This window comes from Tenrec ecaudatus, chromosome 14 (genome assembly GCF_050624435.1).
Source record: "Tenrec ecaudatus isolate mTenEca1 chromosome 14, mTenEca1.hap1, whole genome shotgun sequence".
NCBI lineage: Eukaryota > Metazoa > Chordata > Mammalia > Afrosoricida > Tenrecidae > Tenrec > Tenrec ecaudatus.
The window spans coordinates 70,610,952-70,632,466 of record NC_134543.1 but is presented as its reverse complement, the minus strand read 5'-3'; the positions used below and the strand labels follow the sequence as shown (position 1 = coordinate 70,632,466).

At 39.5% G+C, this 21,515-nt stretch overlaps 1 protein-coding gene across 2 annotated transcripts in view; it reads left to right on the top strand.

Moving 5' to 3' along the window:
• PRORP (protein only RNase P catalytic subunit) overlaps positions 1-21,515 on the top strand; it is a 133,059-nt gene that overhangs the window by 44,155 nt on the left and 67,389 nt on the right. The window lies entirely within an intron of this gene.

Genomic DNA, 21,515 nt, shown 5'->3' with positions numbered 1-21,515 from the left:
TACAAGTCTCTCTTGTCTTTTTAGGATTTCTCTACCAATCCCCTGTGGGAAATCCCTTTATTTAAAAATTGCCAACATCAATATTCAAGAGATATTAATCACTTACATTCACAAACATTATATGTTAAAAAATGACAAATAGATTTTTATTAATCATTTGTTTTATCAATTTGTAAATGTCCCACTAGTAACTAATCAGAATATTATGATTTTTTTCATAGCAATTGTGAACTCTGATTTTAATCTTTATTTTATAGTATAGATTAGATAATTAAGGCTGTATTCTATAGTAAGTTTTTAGAAGGTAGTTAAAACATCAAAATTAGATTGTAGGGAGCTTCAGGGCTTTTAAAGTTAGTGGCCCTTATTGTTGGCAATCTATGGCAATTGAACTGTTATTTCTTGAAAAGTGTCAATGATGTAAAAACTTTTTCTCAGACAGGTTACTAGTTCATCTTAGCCATTAGTACTCAGAAAAACATGTAACTACTGACAAGATAATCTTATAGGTATTTTTTTCATATTCTTTTCCTTTATTTCCTACCTTTTTATTTGGTTAAACAAACCATTTCATATGTACCTACATTGTTTAATTCTTTATTGTAAAGAAAAAATTGCAAAAGGAAGTAGAGAATATTTGATAATATACATACCTGAAGCAGCTTTGGAGGCAGTACTATGTAAGAGGGGTCTTCAAAAATTTTGTGGAAAAATTGAGTTTTTTAAAAAGGAATCTTCTCATGAACTTTTTGAATCTCCTTTGTATACATAGTTATATATTTTAAAAATAATATTATGTTTTCAGTGAAGTTTGCACAGCAGTTTAGTTCCCATCCAGTCGTTCTACACAGATTGTTCGGTAACCTTGGTTACGTTTTTCAGTCATAAATGAGCATTCATATTTTTCTCTTCTTCTTCTCTTTCTACTAATCTTTCCTTGCTTGCTTACACTCTCACTTTTACTTTAAAGTAATCGATGATAGTTTGATCTCTTACAGGCTTAGTCATTGACCTTCTTTAAAACACACACACACATTTTATTGGGTTGTAGGTGAGAGTTTACATAACAAATTAGTCTCATTCAGTAATTCACACACTTCTTCTTTGACATTTACTGTAATCCCTACAATATGTCAGCACTCTCCCCATTTCCACTTTGGGTTCCCTACTTCCACTTGCCTGGTTCCCTGGCAACCTCCCTGCTTTCTTATCTTCTCTTTGGGGCGGATGTTGCCCTTTACTCTCATGCAGTTGATGCTCTCAAAGAGCCCATTCCTCGTGGGTGTTAGTATTTTACCAGCAGTCTGGTGTCTGGCTGAAAGGTGACCTCAGTCCCAAGTTAGGGGAGTGATAATCTCGGCTTCCTGTAGTCACTCTCATTGTAAAGCTAGTCTTCTTTTTTAGGAATTTGATTTCATTATATTTTTTCCCCATTCTAGCTGGAACTTTCCATTGTTGTCCTGGCCAGACTCCTTGGTAGTGGTAGCTGGGCAGCATTTAGTTCAGGTCTTAGGCAAAAGGAGGCTGTGGTTCCTGGGGGCCAGTGCTCCTTTGGACTGTGCCTTGAGTCTTTGGTTTTCATCACTCTCTGCTGCTCCAGATGGGAAGAGGTCAATAGTTATAACTTATGTGGCTGCTCACAGCTTTTAGTTTATTTATTTATATCATTTTATTGGGGGCTCGTACAGCTCATATCATAATCCGTACATCCATCCATTGTGTCAAGCACATTTGTACATTTGTTGCCATCATTTTCAAAACCTTTTCTTTCAACTTGAGCCCTTGGTATCAGCTCCTAACCCCCCACCCCTTGTCCTCCCCTCTCCCTTAAAAACTCTTGATAATTCTTTTTTCATGTCTTACACTGACCAATGTGTCCCATCACCCACTTTGTTCACAGCTTTTAACACCCCACAATAGAACTCGTCGGACTATGAAGTAGAACATTATCTTTATAAACCATGTAAATGCCACTTGACATAGATGTAACCTGAAAGTACAGTCCTTAGCCTTCAGTCTGAGTGACTAGTTCCATGAGGTGTTTGGATATGTCTAGGAATTTTTCCTGTGTCCCTTATGTGCTCTGTTATCTATATTTAAATACATGCATCATATACAAATATGAATATGGAAATATTCACAAATATGCCTACATATAACAAGACCTGCTGGCATGTTGATTAAGTGATGACCTGCTGACCTTTGGAGAAAGATAAGGCTGTCTGCTCCCACAGAGACTTACAAACTTGGAAATGCTAAATAGGATCACTCTTGAGTGGAAATGACTCAATGGCCATAGGTTTGGGGTTTAGGGTTTATTTTAATGCCTATTTATGAATACATTTGTTCTTCCATACAACTTCTTATACCTATTTAGCATACGAGGAGGGGGTACTCAAAAAAATCCGTTTTTTTCAAAGCTATGTATTTAATCGTTTTTTACAAAACCATCTTCTCACCTTCAAAGTGCTCTCCATTACACTCAACACATTTGTCACATCTGTGATTCCATCCTGGGAAACATTCAAACCCATCCAACTGCTTGGATGGCTGACAGCACCTCCTGTGGGCTTTTTTTCCACCTCTTCTATGTCATCAAATCGCTGTCCTTTCATGTTCCTGTGCATTTGCAGAAACAAGAAGTTGTATAGAGTGAGGTCAGGTGAATACGGTGCGTGGGACAAGAGAGGCAATGCTGTTTTTTTTGTCCAAAACTGGCTCACTGAGATGGCTGCATGAGCAGGTACATTGTCATGGAGGCAAAACCAGTCTCCCGTCTGCCACAAATCAGACCTTTTTTGACTCACATTGTTACACAGTCTTGTCAGAACCTCTAAATATAAAACTTGATTAGCAGTCTCACCTAGTGGAACAAACTCCAAATATACTAAGAGTTGACTTTTTTTGTCTATTCAGGAAGTTGACGGAGGTCCAGAACAAGTTTTGTCATCAATCGACATTTCACCTATTTTGAAATGAGAAAACCACTTGACTTTTTCCCATGGTGCTGCCCTTGTAAGCTGTGTTTAACATCACAACAATTTCTGCATCATTCCCCGCCCTCCCCCCCCCCAAGCAGGACACAAAAGTTCACAGCTGCATGCTGTTCTCCTAAATTGGCCATCGCAAAAAATGAGGTTCTAATGAAACTGCTTTTACAAAAAAATTCCCTGTGACCAGAGAGAACCTTCCCAGGTGACCCCACTGGGTGTGCTGACTCAGAGCGAGTTGCCTGATGCTTTTCTAGTGGGAAAGTGCGTACTGTGAAAACTCCGCCCAGCGGAGCTTTCGTTCCGTTTTTTGGGGGGGGGCTCCCATGTACATATCTACCCCTGTGTATCCACTTATCACTTATTGTTTTCATTGTTGCAGGACTGTACATGTATAGTATTTACTGTAGTTGCCCATTATTCTTACATACCTCTCGGTGTCTTTCTTTGCTTTGGTCGTGTTTTGCTGATTTCTCCCATATTGTTTACTGCTTTTCCCTTCTTCAGTGTTAACCTGTGTCTGCTATTTAGGTTAGTGACTCTCCCTCCCTCCCCTCCTACCTCACAATGACTAAAGAATGTTTCGGTGTACAACTTGTTCTTGACTTTTCCTAATAGTGGTTTCATACATTGTTTATTCTTTTGTAATTGATTTATTTCACTCGGCATATTTTCCTCCAGACACATCCATGTTGACAGGTATTTATGGAAAAATTCCACTTTATGTGAATTTTATTTTCCATGAACTTTTAAAATCCCTCTTATATATCTAAGGCACCCTAGTAGGATGTAGTGGGGTATGTGTTGGGCTGCTAACTGCAAGGTTAGCGGTCCCACACCACCAGCTGCTCATAGAAAGATAAGGTATTCGTCTCTTGTAAAGATTTATATTCTCAGAAAACCAAAAGGGCAGTTCTACCTATCTTTATAGGGTTGCTATAAATCTGAGTTGACCCAATGGCTATATATATATAGATCTCCAAGTATGTTAATGACAACATTGAAACATTATTTGATAAGTAGAAAAACATAAATATCTATCAATCTAGGACCTGATATATATTGAAACATCTGTTTAAATTAATGAGTTAAATCTATATGTGCTTAATTGAAACAATAGCCAAGATATAAATATATTAAGGGTAAAAAATGTTGAAGAGGAAGAACAACATGCTTAGTGGGGTCCCATCTTGTGTTTAAAAACAAAAAACCTCACTGCCATTGAGTCAATTCTGACTCATAGTGATTGTATGGACAGAGTAAAACTGGCCTATGGGTTTCTGAAACTATAAGTCTTTAAGAGAGTAGAAAGCCTCATCTTTTTCCTGAGGAGCAGCTGCTGATTTTGAACACCTGACCTTGTGGTTAGCCTGGGAAATGTCTATGAGCTAATGTACACATACAAAAGCTTAATGTTGGTTATCTTTGGGAATTGAGAATGAGAGGATTTTTACCTTTCGATTTTACTTTTTATCGTTTTATTGGGAGATCTTACAGATCTCATAACATTCCATAGTTCAGTCTTATCAATCAGTATTGTACAGTTGCTACCTACCACAGTCAGTATCAAAGCATTTTCTTTACTCATGAGCTCCTCAATATCAGTCTCCCTTCATTCCCTCACTCCTCCACCCTACCCCCAATAACCCTTCTTTTTATTTTTTGCCACATCTTACACCATCCAGTATACCCCTTTATGTACAATTGTTCGCTCCCCTCCAGTGGGGTTATACAGCCATCAGTGCTATCAGCTGCTTACCACCCCCCTCACTTGCAGTTCCCTCAGGGAAGCATTACTCCTGTTACTGTTTCTGGAGGGTTATCTGTCTTGGCTTTCATGGATTAAATGGTCTTTTTTTTAAAGATCATTTTATTAGGGCCTCTTACAGCTCTTGTAACATTCTATACATCAGTTGTATCAAGCATATTTGTACATATGTTGTCATCATCATTTCCAAAACATTTTCTACTTGAGCCCTAGGTATAAGCTCCTCTTTTTTTCCCCTCCCTACCCATCTTCCTACCCTCATGAATCCTTGATCAATTATACATTGTTATTATTTCATATCTTACACTGTCCATTGTCTCCCTTCACTACATTTCTTTTATTCTTGCCCTCCAGGGAGGAGCTATATATCTAACCTTGTGATGAGTTACCCCTTTCTCTGCCTTCTCATCCCCGTCCATCCCCCTACCCACATGATATCATTACTTCTGTTCGAATGATCTTAATTATACAAATGTACGTACTCGAGTCTAACATGATTAATGAGGTAAAACAAGTAAAAACCATAATAGTAAGGGGAGGAAATATCAAAGAACTAGAGGATAGTTATGTGCTTCATCAGTGCTTTACCACACCCTGGATTTATTCCTTCTGTGTGGCCCTTCTGAGAGGGACTGTCCAATTAACTTGCTGGCAGGTTTTGGGTCTCCACTGCATCCTCACCCCTTCACACCTGTTTGCCTGCTTGTTTTTGAACTTCTGATGCCATTTGCCATCCACACCACATAATCACACAGGCTGTTGTGCTTCTTCCATGTGACCTTTGTTGCTTCCCTGCTAGATGGCTGCTTGTTTAACCACAAGCCTTCAAGACCCCAGATGCTTTATCTATTAATAGCTGGGCACCATCAGCTTTCTTCACTACATTTGCTTATGTACCTATTTTGTCTTCAATGATCGTGTCAGGAAGGTGTCATACAAAGCCACTTTATTAGAACAAACCATTCTTGTACTGAGGTAAGATTTAAGTAGAGGCCCAAAGTCCATTGTTGCATTTTCATTTATATACATATATAAGCAAACATACCTATATTTAAACAATTATATATTTATGTGTTTGCATACATACATATGTATATATGCTTATCTATGTTTTTTCTTCTTTTTCTTTGCTCCTGCCCCACTATGATGTGAACCCATTGTTCACCCCTCATTAATTTCTCTCAGATACAATTTTATTGATCAAACATCATCAGAAAAGCTACATCCTCCTCGCCATCCATTTTACAACCCTTACTATTCTGTACCTGTCTTTATTGGCTCACCATCTCCTTCCCCGTCTCTTCCCCTATTCTGTTGACATTTGAATTTCTTTTATTGTGAGCATATATTGCTTACAAAACAAAAAAGAAACACATTATCAGGAAAATGAACAAGGTAATTGGCATTCCTGGCAAATATTCTAAAATAGCTATGTGATACTTGATGTCCAGAGGATGGCCCACACCTTTCATCATTTCCCTGTTGTTGGGCATACTCGGCTGTTTCCTACTTTTCAGGATGGAAAGGAATGCTTTGAAGAGAGATCGCTGCACATTTCAAATTATTTCTTTAGAATAGATTCCTAGAAATTGAACTCTTGTATCAAAGACTGAATATTTTTAAAGGTCTTGCTGCCTATTGCCAAATTGCATTCCAAATGATTGTAGCAATTTAATCTCCTGCCAACAGTGTATTATAGTACCTTCCTCAGTGGCTGTTTCAAATATTGAGGTCCACCTGTGTCTACCACAGTGTATAATAGTACCTTCCTCAATGGCTGTTTCAAATATTGTGATCCACCTGTGTCTACCAACAGTGTATCATAGTACCTTCCTCAAGGATTGTTTGAAATATTGCAGTCTACTAAATGAAAAGGGTTGGGCAAATTTTTGAATCTTTTCCCCCCATTTTGTCTATTTTTTATGTGAAACAAAAAGGTTAAGTTTTTATGAATCATAAAGAAATGGTTCGAGAAGGGAACTATTCCTGGCCATCTTATTTGTTCTCTTTCTCTCTTCGTTCAGTTGCCTACAAGCATGCATAAAAAAAAGATTAGGAATTCTGCCTCAGTGAGTCTTGTTTTTGTCATTTTACCAGGTTTTTATGTGGAATGATGTTCAAATCTTTATGGTTTTTCATAAATTATATTACAGGTGCATTTTAGATCCTTACAAACATAATGATTAATTATGTATTCCACATTGTTTTCTGTAAACTCATTAGTGGAAAAAGGAATCTGTTTACATTAATTACTCAGGATATATATAGCACCATGATAACACATCCTGATCTCAGAGTCTACTATGTAAGAGAGAGAAATTAGATGAGCAAATTGTCATTGTGAATTCATTGTATTTTCCCTCAGTCTTCAGACATATTTTTTAAGTTAGGATTTAATACATATATAATTCCATATTTCACTCACATCAAGTAGAACTGTACAATTGTTACCACAATAAGTTTCCAAACAATCTTTTTCTACATCGACTCCTTGACATTGTCTTCCCCGCTCTTCCCCCTCCCCCCGCCCCACACACACTGTCCCTATAGGTAAATCATTTTGGAAAAGCATAAAGCACAGCTTCAAGAGGGTGACCTCCATTGACATAACACCTCTGAGATACACTCTAAAATGAACAAAGAAAACTGTACAAAATAATACAAACCAAAAATACAGAAAAAATGCAAACAAGATCAGATCTAGCCCCTAGATACTTCTTTTTTATATTTTAATATTTCTTAAGTTGAAGTGTATCTTATAATTGATGTCAGAAGAAAGCTGGCAGCCAACATGTAGTGTTAAGCCTTATGAGTATATCTATTCCTCTACTTGTCATTGAGCTAGTTACATGTGAGGGTGTCAAAAAGTTAATGGAAAAATTGAATGAAAATATAAGGGAATTTTTCACCAAGGTTTTGAGGCCCCTTAGTATTGGTAGCTTCACACAGAGTTCAATTCAAAACAAAATCTTAACTGTAAAAATCTGTGGAAGGTTTTCTGACTGCAGTAAAAGGGAGAATAAATTGCCACGCTGCTCAGACTAAGGTGTACAGCATTTTAACACACAAGAGGTTTTGTGAAAAGTTTTGCATTAAAACAGCTGTGATCTGACTGCAAACTTTTCTGCCATCAACTTCAGCAACTCTGTCTCACCCAGCATTATCTCCTGTCCCACTAGGTTCTATGACGCATTGCAATAATCACACAGAACCCACACAGTGCTAATGTGTATGGGGTTTATTATGGAAGTCAACAGGACATCCAGCTGAGAATGCTCAGGATACAGTTGTTCAATCAGGACATGTTACAGAGTTCTTTTAGGGCTGCTAATAAATGACCCAGGAGAAAGACACGGCTTTCCATTCCTGAAAAAGTGAGAGTGTCAGTAACCCACAGGGGCTGTTCTATCGTGTCCTATCGGATCGCGATGAGTCGGAATTGACTCAGTGGCAATGAGCTTGAGGTTTTTACTAAACGCCCAGAGAGCATGCAGCTTTGCTGTGAGCCTCAATTTCAAGACACTCAGGTGCAGCTCCGTGGATCAGTGGACTTAGCTCCCTAAATTGAGTGTCCAGAGGCACCCCACTCCAGATACCCGCATCCTTCCCCAAAGCACTCTACATTACTTGCTCTGTGGGCTGACAGCTCTGGCTCATGCTGTAGTGCTGGTTCTGCTGCTGCTGCTCCTCGGCTACTCCTCCATTGTCAAACTGTCTCCTAAACCCAGGGAGTTTGCTGTGTGAGTCCAGAGGACTCACTCCACTCCCCTTCCCGCTTATGAGATGGCTCACTTTATATCCAGCAGGATGGTTCTTGTGCACAGCTAAATCACACAATACAATCAGTATCTTTCTCCACCTTCTTACCCAGATCCCTTATTGAAATGTTGTTTGGTGGGAGATATATGGTGGAGATAGCAACTTGAAGAGCCACATTCAATAGTTCATGGCACTGCAGCTTCTCATGGACATTCAAGAACAATTGATTAGCTTCCAGAATGACATAACTCAAAGAAGGAAAATGCAATAACTGAGTGTGAAATACAGGTGCTAGTTTCATTTGCTGCTGAATCAGTTTTATTATGGCAGATGTAGTTAGGTTAAAAGGTAATACTTTATCATTTCATCTCCCTTTTGATCCATTTAAAAGTTGTTTCCGTTTTCAATATTTCCTGCTTTTTGATTGAGGTTTTTCTGTTGTTTGTTTGTTTTCTTATTTGGGTTTTATGTCATTTTCTACATATGAAATCCAGAGCAGGTAGACCTATAGAGACAGTAGCTAAATTAACAGTTTCCTAGGGGCATGGAAAGGGAGATTGGGGACAAATGGGTACCTAACAACAATGGGTATGAGAAGAAAAGGCTCTGAAATGGATTGTGATGATCCCACAGCTTTCCTTAATGTGACTGGGTGATTACATTGTATGATATGTGAAGTATATGCTAATGAAACTATTAGGGGGGGGGATGTATTTTCCAATTTGTTTTATGACTACTTTGACCACCAGGAAGTTTCAGAGAAATGTTGTGGGACTTTTAAGCCAGGTCTCAAAAAGCCTTGTAGCATGCTCTTTCTAAGAACCTTGTGAACAAGATCAGGCTAATCTCCTTGAAGATGAGATACCAAATGGATAAAGAAGAAACCGGTGAGGTCAGCTGAGACCCGGATATGTGAGTGAAATCACCTGGGACCAGAGCAACCTGCCAAGTGATGGTGAGCTCATGAGTGTGCCATCAATGAATGCCATGTGAAGCAGAATTTCCTAGACAGCTCAACCCAGACTGCCAATCCAAAGCACTGAGAAAATAAGTGGTTATTTTAAAGTTAGTCAATACATAACGGATTTAATCCCTTCATAACTTCGGGGACAAAAACCAAGCTCATTGCCATCTGGTTGATTCCAACTCATAGCAACCTCATAAAAGATTTCCAAGGCTTTGCAAATCTTTCTGGGAGCAGGCAGCCTCATCTTTCTCCCTCTGCAGTGGCTGGTGGGTTTGAACCATCACTATTGTGAGTAGCAATCCAGTGCTTAACCCAACAGTGCCACCAGGATTCTTTCATAGCTCTCAGCATTTGCAGTCATCTATACCATTCTTCAGTGACTTTATCATGTCCTCCATTAAAATGCCAGTGGCTGAGATTGGACTTCTTACTGTTATCTCCTCAGCACTGGTATGTGCTTTGTACATAAGTGCTCCGTACTTAGTGAATCAAACAATGAACGGATGCCCATTAGATTATATAGCCAGTTAGAAATTACATTGGCTTCTCGAGCTTAACTCTGAAATACTACTTGTGTTAGGCTGGGTTGGTAAGAAAAACAAATTCATTGACATAGAGGCACAAGAAAGAGCTTTATATCAGAGATTAATTGTATAGTAAGAAAACATCCCAGTCCAGTTCAGATCAAAGTCAATAAGTCTAATATTAGCTCATAAGCCCATTGCAAGTCCATAAATCCCTCTTCAGACCCACGCAGCCACATGCAATGATGCAGAATTCAGGAAGATCACAGGTGGGTACAGGTCTTGTAGATCCAGTGCTGGTGTACCCTTCTCCAGAGCTCTGGCTGCCATCAGCGTGGCTCAAAGTGGCTCATCAACAGGAAGGTGAAGCAGAGGCTCTCGCTGGTCTTAGCAAGTCTCTGGATGCTTGTCAACAGGGAGGTGAAGGCAGGTGGGGGTGTGTGGGGGGGAGCCGTCTCCAGGGAGCCAATTAGCTCAGTCACAACCTGATTGACAGGCTAAACTCCACCCCTTCACTCTTAATACCCTCAAGTTGGTTATGTAACTAGGACACTACTTGAGTTTTACTCTTGGCCACTTGCTTCGCTTGTTAGCAGTGTGATCTGAGTTAAATCATTTAACCCTGCAACTAAGTGATGTAGGATAGATTACTTTCAGTGCCCACCCTGTGTGATGATTCAGTGGGGAGGAGTGAAGGAAACGCTTGCCCTGCAGTGCCTGGCATATAGGTAAATACATTTGAAAAGAAAAACAAAAACTTAAGAATCTGTTGTCCATGGACTTAACTTTGTGGCAGCAAAAGCATAATTGCTCTTTAGGATATGTTTAGTCTTCTTATTTAAATAATTAATAACTTTTATTCAACCAGTCTTGGATGTTGATTCCTTTTGAACTGATACTTAGACTCTAAACTTGACTCACTATGTCATTATCAACTTCTCTGAAAAGTAACTATTTAAGAAATATTTACATTATACAGAAAATAAGTGACTGTATGATTATGAGGCAGTAGTAAAGAATCCAAAAGTTTAGTGATTTTAAGCAGCTAATCTTCCCTGATTCAGGCTACATGCCCCTTTGTCGGTCATCTACCACGGTGATGTGACTGACTCTTTGAACTTGGTTCAGTATACTTGACAGAGAAAAGGAAAGTGGTGAAATGCACACTGCTTGACAAAGCTTCTGCTCAGAAATGATAACTTCACTTATGCTTGGATTTCATTAGCCAATTCAATTTCCAAAGCCACACTAGAGTTCAACAGAACAAGGATGTCCGTCCTACCATGTACCTGGAAGAGAGAGAGAATCGTATTTTGAACAACTGTAGTAACTAGTGGTGTAGTGGTTACACGCTGTGCTGTTAATAGCAAGGTCATCAGTTCATAACCACCAACCACTCCTGGGAAGAAAGATGAGCTTTCTACTCCAATAAAGAGTCACAGTCTGAAACTCACAGGGGCGGTTCTACCCTGCCTTAGAGGGTTGCTATGACTGGATGGCAGTGGGTTTGGTTTTGATTTGATAATGAGTTCTAGGAGTCCTGGAGATGCTGTCCTGTAAGTATTGGACTGCTAACCACAAGATCTATGGTTCAAATCCACCAGCCACTTTTTGGGAGAAAGATTTATAGTCTTAGAGACACTGTGTATGGATGCCATGAGTTAGAATCGACTTGATGGCAGTAAGTTGGTTAGGATGACTATCCTACTGGCATTGATGATGTCATGCTTGGAATAATCATGGTAACCATCAAGTTCAGCCCAGGAGCTAGAAATGAACTTTAATAGGTCAGTCCCAATTGTCTGTTTTTCAGTATCACGTACAGGATTTTTTTTAATATCAAGTATTTCATTCACTGTAATTTTATGTGGAAAGGTGTTTTTATTGAATTTCCCCCTCTAGAATCATCGGAGTGGGAATTCTAAAAATCATCACGCTGCACTACTTTCACAATTCTCATTTTAAGCAGATGAGCTTTTTTATGAGACACCAGTCATCATCAATATTTGGTTATGTGGGATGGCTTTGAGCAGGCAGTGACTCTAGATTAACCTTTCCCCTAGAAAACGAAAGGGTGCAAAATGGGAAGTTTCCCCGGCATTTTTTTCTCTCCTTGTTCCTTCCTTCCCCGCACACCTACTCGTGCATGATTCAGTCCCAGCGCTTTTGTTCCTCATTCTGAGTGCAGCTTGCCTTTGGCTCCTCTGGTAAAGGATGTGTAGGGAAATGCATCATTTTAGTGAATCTTCTAGCTGTTTCAGACTCTTGTCCCTGTTTCTGCAGATGGCTGAGAATCGGTTACAATGGTGTCAGCAGAATGAAATGTGTAATGTGATCTAAATGTTGCCCAACATCAGCACTCACTGCTTCCGTTCTTCCAGCATTGCTCGGGCGACTGGATAGGACGTAGTTTGCTGGAAACACCGCGGAATTTGCTTGATCGCCAGCACGTAGTTGGACTTCCTGCTCTGACAGAAAAGTGGAGGCAAGGGTATTAGCCATTAAAGGTCATTTGGCAGCACCGTTTACTTGGCAAGGAACGTGCGTTCACTTCTTTTTTTCTGTCACTCAAGTTCTTTTATTTTTTCTTTTGATTTACATACCTTCTTGTAAAATTTTCAACATCTTAAAGAACCTAAGATACAGAAAACAATGTTCAGTGTTTTTGTGTGTCCATAAGTGTGGGCATATTTTGTTGCCCCAACTGTTGAAATGTTGTGGGGTTTGACACCAACTGTGCTCTGTTATTTATGTTCCTTGAAGGTAAAGTAGCGAGGAAATGAATAAGTAAATATAATGCTTATGTTGGCAAATCCTAGATAAATATTAAAGTGGAATTTTACTATGCATATTTAACTGTTCAATGCTCTTCTACATATCATATAATTGTTCCTCTGCTTGAAGACCATCTCTTAAGGGTTGACTTTGGAGGCAGAAAGTCTTGTTCACTGGTTTCCAAAGCCTAGTTTCATGCTGCTGCATTTTCTTTTCCTGCATTGGGATCTAGGAGACAGCATTTGTCATTGTTTCCAGTCTTCTTTCATCTGAGGTCTTACTGACGAGTAATGATCGGTGATTGGAGAGAACTTCTAAGAACTGTCTTAGTTTTGGTAAGCTGAATCAACAAGAGTTTCTTTCACATAGAATTAAAAGGTAGCTCTTATAAATGTTTTAGGACTAGGAGTTAGCCTAAGCAATTACTACTGAATTTTTACACACAGACTCACTTCATAAATTCATTTCTTTGTTTGTCGACCATGCCCTCCTCCAAGGTATTTTCATAAGTGTGTTATGCTCATTTTCACTCCAACGTGTGAAAAACGCATAGTGTGCTTAGGAAAATAACTTGGAGATGGGCATGGTTGGCAAAAAAAAATGTGTCACCTGCTTATTTGCATTATAATATGATAATCCAATTATTTCTGCTTATATTTTAAACCAGATTTACCCAGAATTTATCCTCAGGTTCACAAATGATGTACTAGTACAGATAGTGTCTTTTCTGTTATATAAACTGTCATTCTTATTGTAAATATTAGAAGATATTAAACAGGTACTCTATAATACTATAAACAAATGTAAATTACTTCAGATTTTTGATGGATTATCTTGGCAATATGTGTGTTCAGAGTACCATAGATACTTGAGTATAAGCTGACCCGAATACCAGCCAAGGTACCTAATTTTCCCACAGAAACTGCATTAAAAATGTGCTGAAAAACTAGACTTATACACAAGCATATACGGTGTACTGTCATTTATCAGTTCCACTTCTAGGAATTTATTCTGCAGTAATATTTGCATAAGTTCAGAGATATTTTAAAAATGTTTATTGTACATTTGTTAACATCAAAATTGGAGAGTACTCAGAAGTTAACTGAAGTTACATCAGGTAAGTTAGATGTACATGGAAAGATGTCCATGGTACATAAAAAAGACAGATTGCAAGCTCTTTACAGAATTATTCCATTTTGCTAAGCAAACAAACATTTAATATTATAAGCTCAAACATTAATATTTCTAGTGTATTTTAGACAGGGATTCTCGAACTTTTATATACATTAGAATCACCTGGAGGGTCTGTTAAACAGGGATTGTTGGCCTCACGCCCAGAGTTCCTGATTCAGAAGGTCTTGGGTGGAACCAGTAATGAGCATTTCTATATACAGTCCCAGGTATCACCGATGCTACTGGTCAGCATATCCATAAAACTCGCTTTAGGGAATTGGGACTTTGTCCTAAGAGTGATACGCACTTCTCTCATTTTCAAAAAGAAACTTGTCATGTTTTTGTAGTCAACAGTCATCAATGACTTACATTAGTAGTGTGGTAACTTAAGTTACTAGAGCATGACTTAAAATAGCTACTTTAAAAATACATATATGTACGTACACACAAACACATATAGAGAGGCCGCACACAGACAGACTGACAGATCGACCCTGAGTGGTGAAAGCAGTTAAGCATTTGACTACTGGCTGCAGTTTGAATTCATTCAGAAGTGCCTTGGAGGAAAGGCCTGGCAATCTACTTCTGAAAGTTCTCAACCATTGAAGACCCTAGTGTGCAGTTCTACTTTGAAACATATGGGACCGCTATAGGCTTTGGAATCTAATCAACAGAAACTGGTAACATAAATATATACAATAAAAACCTGCGAAAGCCAGAACCTGTCAGAGATGGAAAACCCAAATATTTCCCACTAGAATAGTGGTAAGACCCTGTCAAAGATGGAAAACTTGCATGATCTGATAAAGCAAGGCCGTATCCATCGAATTATAGCTTTCACAGCTTTCTATGTATACTAATAATATCAGGTTAAGTAGCCCAAGGAGAATGCGTTACTTGGAGAAGTCTGAATGTGATTATATGGAAATATTTAAACAATAACATTGCATGTTTTCTCCTAGGATAGCTGAAATATGAGTCAAACAAAGTTTGTATGAATTCACGGGTCTCAGCTCTGACGAAAGTGAAAATCACGTACCAGGTCTGTGACTCCACGGGGAGCGCCCTGGTAGGATGAGCATTTGGTTGATAATTGAGTAGTTGTTGATTCAAAACCCACCAGCAGCTCCATAGAAAAAGATCCGCTTTCTGCTCCTGTAAAAGAGCCGCAGCCTGGGAAAGCTTCGGGAGCTGGTCTGCTTTGCACTGGAGGGTGGCGGGAAGTTATTATTGACTCCGTAGCAGCGGGTGGGTGAATTATAAGGCAGTGAACTGGTAGCAGCATTTAAATCCTATTTAATTGCGTTTTAGGAAGGGCTGATAAGAGTTCTCTGATCTGTACATTTGGGGGAAAATATAGGTCTAATCTTGGTTTTAATTTATTTTAAAAATAATATCATCTGGCTAATCAAGGATGGTATGTGACCTGGGGGGGAAAATGGGCCACTAGATGCCAATCCAGAATTCTCTGAAAAACACAGTGATTCCTGAGATTCATGGTGTGATAAGTCAGAAAGGTCATATTGCTGGAGGTCAAACAATACCAAGTCGGGTGCTTCCTTCTAGCTCGTGGGCCACTCTACCCACTCCTCCAGCTTCACACGTATAGGAGTTCTGTTTTGCCATGCACCTGGAGAGTAGTCCACATTATTCTCACATGTTGGTTTGAGGTGCTGTTACGTCATTCCAATTCACAGTAGCTGTGTGTTTGGCAAAACGAAACACTGCCCAGTCTGGTGACATCCTTACAGTCGTTGCTGTTTGAACCCATGGTTTCAGCCACTATGTCAGCAGTCCCTCTCACTAAGTGTCTTCCTCTTTTTCTCTGACTGTCTGCTTTACCAACCATGATGTCTTTCTCTAGGGATAGTTTACATCACAAGGCCAAAGCCTCAGACCAAGTCTCCAGCCTTCCTCCTAAGGAGTATTCTGACCCTACTGCTTCCCAGACAGATTTGTTCATTCTTATTTGTACCCGCTGCTAATAAAATGAACTATCAACTGTCCAGTGGGTAGATTTTCAGTGAGCTGATCAGGGACAGAGTAGAAAAATGAATGAAACTCAGCAAAATTTCAGTGAATTTGGATTTTTTAAAAAATTTGGCTTCTTACCGCTTTCTCTTCAAATGTCCCAGAAAGATACACTTAGTAACATAGTGTCTGAAACAAAGTTTCCCAAATTGTGTTAGTCAAGTGATTGAGTATCTTAGCATCGTTAGGAACACAGCGTTGTCAAGCTTCCGTATCTTTTATCACTCTAGCAAAATGTTAATGTCAAGCTGACTACCTGTCTTGATGAGTCACGGATAATATTTGTATAATCGCTGTTTGGGGTGTGGCATAGTTGTCTTTGTGAATCATTAATGTGTATACCTTGCTTCTATGACAGTAGTTTTAAACACCCTGTCAGGAATGTGTAAGTTACCTGGTAAGATACAATACCCAAATTTTTTAATAAATGTATTTGATAAGTCAGTAAAGTTATTCCAGAGTGGTTAGTGAAATTACTTAACTTTTAAATTGTAACTATGTGGATTATTTCTATCAAATTATTGCAATGCTAATGCTTAGTTAAAAACCATTTTTGTGTCAACATATTTATTTGAAAACCTATGATCCTGAAGGGATCATCTGTCTTGGATTCCCTGTGTTTCCAGTTCCTATCTGTACCAGTGTACATGTTCTGGTCTAGCCAGATTTGTAAGGTAGAATTGGAATCATGATAGTGGGGGGAGGAAGCATTTTAGGCGATACGGGACGTTGGAGGGAAGGTGAGTAGAAAGGAGGAACCAATTACAAGGATCTATATATAACCTCCTCCCTGATGGATGAACAACAGAAAAGTGGGTGAAGGGAGATGTCAGACAGTGGTACGATATGACAAACTAATAATTTATAAATTATGAAGGCTTCATGATGGAGGGGGGAACAGGGAGGGAGGGGGAAATGAGCTGATAACGGGCTCAAGTAGAAAGCAAATGTTTTGAGATGATGATGGCAACAAATGTACAGATGTGCGTGACATGTGGATGGATGTATGGATTGTGATAAGAGTTGTATGAGCCCCCAATAAAATGATTTAAAAAAGAAAACCCCACATTTTTATTCCTTTTAAAATAATGTTTCTCTCAAACATTTCACTAGTAAAGTCTATTTTTTTTCTCCTACTCAATTGAAACTAAGATCAGTTGGTTAAGATCCATTCAGATCATAAATTTTATTGCAGTGATTGATTTAGATACTTTTGGTCCCTAGGTAGCATTAGAATTGATGTATAGCTCCTTGGAGTATTCAGACACCCCCTACATCCATGCTCCAGAGTAGATATTCTTTATTGCTATTTTATTTCTGCTCGGCCTTGTCTCATGAAAATATGGCTATAATGATGTTACAATATGAAGAAAAATAAAAATGAAGTTAAAATCAGAAGGGGGACATTGGCAAATTGTAGTTCAGTAATTCCAAGTCATAGAGACCCTATGTATGTGCACAACAGAACAAAACTGCCCAGCCCTGCACCATGCTCACAGTGGCTCTGTCTGAGACCAGTGTTGCAGTTGCTGAGTCAGTCCATCTTAGGGTCCTCCCTGTCCCTGACCCTCCACTTCAACAATCATATCTCCCTCCTTAGAAAAAGATCTACGGATGTTATGAGTGGCAGGAGAAACCCCTTGAAAAATTTCTCATCCTATGAGGTACTCTTACTAGATGGAGATTTGGAGGATAAATTTAAACAATTCTTCAAGTGGACCAAACTAACCCTGTAAAATACACATGCAGTGTTTAACAGTATCACTCTCACTAAAATAAGAAGTTGCAAGTGAAAATCCCAGACCAGTTCTTAATTATTTTCCAGTATTTTGTGTTAGAAGTTTCGCTTCAATGACCATTACCGGATTATCACTCTGACGTATGATTATACAGAGAAAATGACAGAGACGTTAGAGCATTTGATTCCTTACTCTCATTTCACATTAAATCCTAGTTTACATGAGTCATTTGTGCAAGGAAACCAGGATGTAGGCATTAGCTGTGTACTCCTACCTTTCTGCACACACACATTACACACAGAGAGAATTTTAAAAATCATTTTATTGGGGGTTCTAACAGCTCTTATCACCACCCATACATACATTCATTGTGTCAAGCACATTTGTACATATGTTGCCATCATCATTTTCAAAACATTTTCTTTCTACTTGAGCCCTTGATATCAGCTCCTCATTTTTCCTCACCTTCCTTTACCCTCACTCCATCATGAATGCTTGATAATTTATAAAATAATATTTTTTCATGTCTTATACTGACTGATGTCCCCATTCACCCACTTTTCTGTTGTCCGTCCCCTGGGAGGGGGTTTTTGTAGATCATTTGATCAATTTCCCCTCTCTCTCCCCACCTTCCCCTACCCTCCTGGTATCACTACACTCATCATTGGTCCTGAGGGAGGGGTGTATCTATCCTGAATTCCCTGTGTTTCCAGGAGAGATTTTTACCATAGATTGTGTTCTTGTTTTTTAACTTGTTCATGGTCTTGACATTGAGCATGGAGTTGGACCCCCAGAATTCAGCCCCTGGCAGAGATGCCCTAACATACTTTGGATTCTTGCTGCGTGCTGAGAGTCATCGTTATATAGTATTACACATGTCATGTAATCTTTATGCCTTCATAAGATAGGTTGTTGTCTGCTGTGGAGTGCATTTCAACTCATAGGAACCCTATAGGAGAGATTAGAACTGCCCATCTGGCGTCCTAGATTGTGACCTTTACAGAGGAGCCTAGAGGCACAGTGGATAAGCCCTCAGCTGCCACAGGAAAGGTTGGCAGTGGGAACCCACCAACTAACTGCCCCTGGGAGAGTGGCATGGCCCTCTGCTTCTGTACAGATTTGCAAGCCTGGAAACCCAGTGGGGAGTTAACTCCACCTTCCTGAGAGCCGGTCATCTACATAAGTTATTTGGAAAAATCTTGCATGAGAAATTTGCCTGTTCTCTGCCATTAACATTTATTTATTGTCTATGGGTTCATGAATATTTACTATATACTTTCAATTATAATCCAATCCAATATTTATTTTGTTGTTCAAATTGTTCTAGCTTTGGCCACCAGAAGCTCTCTCGGTTGACTCATTTGCCCCTTTGAAATGTGCCCATTATTTTTGAAGCAGGGCAGAGAGGAGGCAAGGGGGGGATGTTGTTTAGCACTTCTTTGATCCGGCCCGCTAAGATGCTACAAGATAGACAATATTTTGTCTTAAAACCTTAAAAAGCACAGGATGCTTCATTCTTTGAAAGTAAAAAGAAAATGCTATCCTTTTTTGGTAACCATTGAGGATAACAACAGCATTTGATTAGTATTTTCTCTACTCTGACTCCATTTTCAAAGTAAGTGTGTTTGTTTTTGCCACTTTGTCACAATTTGGCCTTTTGATTCCCCCTCCTCTTCCCAAGTCTAATCTCCTTTGTGGGTTGCCTGCTTTGGAGGATCAGCATGTGTTTTGGATTTTCTTTTCTGTTTGTTTAGCCCTGGAGGAGGAGGGTTACAGGCTAAAGGAGAAATAGAAATAACTAGTATTAACTTATTCCGAGCAGCTTCTATTACTGTGCCTTCAGTCATCAAAGCATGGTTGTGACCCAACTGTTAAGGCTAGTTACCTCTAAAGGGCAGACTTATATAGAATGTTGACTTTCTATAGTATGTATTTATGTAACATTAGAGGTTTCCAATAATGAGCTTTTTTGTGATCTGGAAAATATTAAAGGTTTATTTTTAGAGTCAGTGGATATGCAAAGAAAATAACTTGCTCTTTCTATGGTCTGAAATGCTTTAGAACTTGATAACTTTCCCCCCATTCTTGGTGCACACTGCTTAAATGTTTTAGCTGTGCCTTTGCTTTTCACTAGGAGCCCTAGTGGCGCAGTGGATTACTGTTGGGTTGCTAACTGCAAGGTCACCAGTTGGAAACGACCAGCTGCTCCACAGGACAAAGATGGGGTTTTCTGTACCCATAAAGACTTCCAGTCTCAGAAACCCTCGGGGGCAGATCTACTCTGCCCTACAGGGTGGCTGTGGTTGGAATTGACTTGATGGCAGTGAGCCTGATTTTTTTTTCTCTCACTAGTTTAGCTGTACTAGTGAAATTAGCAGTTCTGCTTGTTTTTTAAACGGTAATTACAATGACTTCAGTATTTCAGGATTATATAGCCTTCTCTGATGGTTATTCCAAGTGGATAAGACTTCACTTTAACAATGTATTGTGACCACAGAACATTTTTTATGTATGTTCCATAAAAAGACATAAGGCTATTTTACTGTATTGTAGAAAGGATAGGTGGGAATATTTCCCATTATGTGTCTGGTCTGCTGCTTTTCCAAGCTGCCTGGATACTTAATTTCTTGCTTTATAGCCATTGAAATTTCTGTTCTCTGCCTTCTGAGCCACACACCTTGAGAGGATGTGTCTCTGCAGCTTTTCTCTCTTCTTTAACCTTTCCTCTCTTTAACCTGAGTCCTCGGACCTGCTCATTTGTGGAAACCCCGCTCCAGGTTTTCCTTGGTTGTGACATGGTCTCTGGATGAGAGTGCCATTATAATTACTAATTTGTGTTTTGGTTCCAGTTGGGAGTAGCTCCACCCTTTCCCAATTACCCAGCTGCCACTTCTCCCTGCTGTACTCCTGCCCGCCCATGCCTCAGTCTCTAAGAGTTAAAATCTTAGTGTTGGCACCTCATTTGGAAATTAGAATACTCAGAGATGTGATAACAAAACAAAACGCACTGCCATTAAGTGAATTCTGACTCATAAGGACGCTTGTAGAACCGCTCCGTGGATTTCCGAGCCGGTGCGTCTTTGTAGGAGTAGAACGCTTCTCTTTCTCCCCAAGGCAACTGATGATCGCCAAGTGCTGATTCTGTGGTTAGCAGCCCAACGGGCAGTAAGGAATACATCACATATTGACAGGGCTGTATTTGCATTGCCTTGTGCCTCTTTAGAAACCCTTTTGTCTTCCTTCTGTGTTGTTATTTATATTTCAACACAGCACACAGAAAACAAATACATCTTTGTTTTATATAAAATGCAAAAAAATGTGATGTAAATTATTGTATGAACACTTAGTTTTATGGGATTTGAATGCACCATTAACCGAAACCCCACTGCCATTGAATTGATTCTGACTTATAACAACCTTCGCCCCCAATCTCCCCAAGCTTAGTGTTGTCAATTCAATTTTGAGTCATAGTGACCCTATAGGACAGGGTAGAACTGACCCTATGGATTTCCGAAACTAACTCTCGGGCCATACAGAGCCACGTCTTTCTCCCGAAGAGTGGCTGGTGATATCGAACTGCTGCCCTTGCCATTAGCAGCCCAGTGCATAGCCACTGCACCACCACCAGGGCCCATGCTCACGGAGTGAATGGCTGTTGGTTTATGAGGCTATACCTATCTATGGGAACAGATAGCTACCGCGCTTTCTCGAGGAGCAGCTGGTGGACTTGGATGGCCAGCCTGTGGTCAGCAGTGCACGCTTACCCATCTTCATCACCAGGGTTCCTTA